Source organism: Aplysia californica, unplaced genomic scaffold (assembly GCF_000002075.1).
Source record: "Aplysia californica isolate F4 #8 unplaced genomic scaffold, AplCal3.0 scaffold00448, whole genome shotgun sequence".
NCBI lineage: Eukaryota > Metazoa > Mollusca > Gastropoda > Aplysiida > Aplysiidae > Aplysia > Aplysia californica.
The window spans coordinates 256,229-260,097 of NW_004797718.1; the positions used below are offsets into that span (position 1 = coordinate 256,229).

The window sequence follows — 3,869 nt, forward strand, 5'->3', positions numbered from 1 at the left end:
CCCACTTTTCTCAGCCCTGTAATCCAATGAAGGTGTGTGCATTCGGAGACCCAAACTAATACGAGTAAATGATACTACAACTCCCACGGTGATGTGGTTATTTTCCTGACACTGGAAAATGGATACCAACATGACATACAGAAGGTGGATTTGCAATAGTTTCAAAATTTAGTGCTAAGTCGGTCTCGTTTTTTTTCGTCGATTTTTCTTTTTCAGTACAAACCGGGGTACGTCAAAGAATAGACCACATACCCGTCGGTGGTTTTTGTCTCAGTCCTCGCTGCCTTCATAACGTGTTGCTGTTGTTTGTGAAGTTTACTCTCATCCTTCTATACACTTTGCCAACTAATGAAGAACAAAAGGTGAGCATGCTATGACTGTGTCTTCCACTTCTTCTGGCACAAGACAATAGTGACTTATTGAAGAAATCGATAGCTGAGAGCTATTCCTTTTACGGTCAATTCTTTTTCTTTTTGGATCAAATTTGTAAAACTATTGGGAGGAAAAATTTGATAGTTACAAGGATATGGGAACTTCAGTTTCACTCATCAGATTTTCTGCATTTTTTACATTATCTTAGTTCAAACTGGACATAGTCACTTCTTGTTTCAGGCGAAGAAATACAGAAAAACATTAAGACTACATCATAGATATTTAATACAACCCAGGCATGTTATTGGTATTTTATATTTGTGATCATGCTTTTAAAGGTACACACTGCATATTTGTATCTAATCCTGTGGTTAAGCTGTTGAAATGTACATACTGACTACATGCGTGCTGTGGAATTCTCGAGATTAAGTTTGCTTTCTTTTTCTTTTGTTGCACAACATATTTCTTTTTTTGCTTAGAATATACAAGCTCAGACAAAATAAACGTCACACTCTACAAGCTAAATGAAAATTGTAACTACAAATTATGTTTACGCTCCCACCAACACAATCTAGATCCTTTAGGGAACGGGCTGCTTAGTCTCTGTCTGTCAAGGATAACTCGGGTTGAGAGAGATACAAGTACCAGAAGACATTTATTATAGATTTTCCATTTGAATCTTCCCCTCAAGTATGTCAAACTTATGTCTTCTGCTTGCAAAGGCGAAGAACTTAACCGCTGTACCAGAGACGCCGTTGTCACAAGCTTGAGTACGAAACTAGCAGCTTAAAATCAGTAACACTAAACGATGTAAGCGTAGAACCTGTAGATTTTTCTCAAACCCAAGTTGTGAAAATCCCCTTTTACGAATCTAATTGAATGTTATAATTGCGATTCTAAAGAAGCATCACATTACAAACAATTATAGTGCGGTAAAAAATTCGTGGCGCGACTTATTTTCAAATATCTCCCACTTATCGAACATAGGTTCTCCAATTTTTGTACAGTGACTTGTATAAATTTGTCTTAACAGGTCAACATTTTTGTAAACACCTGCAAGCTGTATTCTAGAAAATTCCTTAAATACTAATAGAAAGTCCAGTTTGGTGGTTTCTACCGATTTTTAAATTTTTCAGCTGGGGCAATATTGCTTTTAATAACAAGCTCGTCAGGTTTTTCTAATCGGGACATTATGCTTATTGAAAGAAAATTTTGAGAGCCATTAGTGCAAAAATGTGTTCACTATAACAATAACTTCTTTTAACAAGTTTTGTTTCTAAACATTGTCACATATGAGCTGTGATGTAAGCTATATGCGTAATCAAAATGTGTGTGAGAAGCGGCAAGTACTGTCTACAATACCATTTTACAAGTGACAGAGATTTCAAATGTTTTATATAAATTTATGAAGAAAATTTTTTTAATCTAGCGCCAATCGTTCTGGAAAAAATATGATTTAGTTAAGACAAATTGATACAAACTGCCATGCAAAATATGGATGACATTCATTCACCTGTTAAAGAGATATTTGAGGATAGGTTGCACCACGAATTTTTGACCGCACTAGCATACAGTGCGCTCTATACTTACAATATCCTACCAGTCTCAAGAATACGGAACACAACAACTCTATAAACAGCTTATGGCAGTGTCTTAACCTCAAACAACTATTTTTATAAAGACCAAAGAATTTTTTAGAAACTGTGACTAAGCAACTGCATTATTAGAGCGTGGATTTGAAGCTGATCTAGGCTAAATGTTTGGGATGACTTTAGTCGTCTGTGTGTTCATACAATGTCAAGCTTAGCCAAACTGCAGCTGCTTGAAGGAGTTCACGTATCTAACACAAAAACCCACTTCACTACGTCCAGAAAACATACAAGAACCTGGGAAAGAGGCGTGTATTTTCAAAACAATATCAAGAGCAAGTAAACGATGCATTATACTAGACTATTAATAACTATTATGTACGGTATTCATTGTTGTGTGTGGGGTGGGGTGGGGTGGGGGGTGGGGGGTAATTATACAGCAGTAGCAGCAGCAGAAGCAGCAGCAGCAGCAGCAGCAGCAATAGAAGCAGCAAAGCAGCAACAGCGACAGTGGTAGTAGATTAGAATCAGGGGCGGCTCGTGGGGCTAAAAAGTGGACGTGCACAATTAAGCTATCGCATGCTGAAGATACTCAAAGGCATAGTAAATGAAACGGTGCTTACTTGTAGAATCTTTGTGTTGGTGAGGGAGGACCTCGTGCTTTTATTTTCATTCTTTTTACTTGTCGCTTTAATTTCTAGTGCTAAATTTGTTTGTTAACTAAACATCAATTTCGTTCATCCTGCATTGGAACTGAACACTCTAGTAATAACTTCCACTACCCCACTACAAAATCATTCAAAGCACAACTCGTAGAACGGTCACGTTCACCTCCCTCAGGTTCACAGTCACAGAGTCACTTAAAATAGTGGCAAGACAGACAATGAACCAATCACAATTCATTTGAGCACTCCGCTGGATTGCTCCGGGGCTCACATAATATTGGCAAAGAATTGCATACGGTCTATCGCGTTTATTTTTAGACTGCCTACTGTGGGCTATATTTCGGCACTATTCGGCAGGAGCACATTTGAGATGTGCCGTCCTATTAATATTAATGTACTGCCAAACTCGCTACAAGTGTCGTCATCGCTTGGGTTATCCCCAGGAGCGATTTATAGGTCGGGTTACACTGTTGAATATCCTATTATGTTAAGCTAAAGCGTGTGGACTTTGGCATGGCATAGTAAATGTTTTACGGCGCTATAGACACAGAAATGATAGTTATGGCGACAGTGAGGACCTTGTTTTGATATAATATTAAGCTAGTGTTTGTTTCTGACTTCTTTTATTCTATTATTGCGGGTGTTTTACGTAATAGAACATTTTTTTTTAATTGGGCGGAACTGCACGACCCTGCTCTATGGACGAACCGCGCCTGATAAGAATCGTACTAAAAGTTGCACAACTTTTAAATTGGCATAATGACACAGTGTGTCAATAAACTACAGTGACCTAATACAGAAATGATATTTGATATCCTGAAAAAAAAAATAACAACGAGGACTACCTCAGTCTTGTGCAAGCCCTAAGTCTGATAGCAATGTGTCACTTTAAAGTCCTTACGATGTAAATGTTTGGACCAAAGTATGAAATGATGGAACTCTTGAAAGCTTGTAAAACACAAACTGACAAGAGGGTTACTGGACTAAATCAAATGACTATAGAGTTTTTGTATGTTTGAGTTTGGCGGTTTTCATAATACATAATAATATGTTTTACACAACTGAATTTCAAGTCCGATTTTTGCAATTTACATAACACACATTATATGTCCATGATTTTTGTCCAGTGCTGGCTGTAATGTTTTCTCTGTCGTGAAAAGGGACAAACACACACGCACACACACACACACGCACATACACACACACACACGCACGCACACACACACACACACACACACACACA

The 3,869-nt window shown here is 37.9% G+C and overlaps 1 protein-coding gene across 2 annotated transcripts in view; it reads right to left on the reverse strand.

Annotated features, from left to right (window-relative positions):
* The window catches only part of LOC101859879 (cytochrome P450 3A24-like), a 15,706-nt gene extending 13,417 nt beyond the window's left edge, over window positions 1-2,289 (reverse strand). Inside the window, exon 1 of one of the 2 annotated variants that reach the window (XM_005105018.3) lies at window positions 1,963-2,289. The gene's annotated coding sequence lies outside the window, so the exon portion shown is untranslated. Of the gene's footprint in view, window positions 1-1,885 lie in introns of both variants that reach the window. The other variant, XM_005105019.2, reaches the window with a different exon arrangement.
* Between the last annotated feature and the right edge of the window lie 1,580 nt (window positions 2,290-3,869).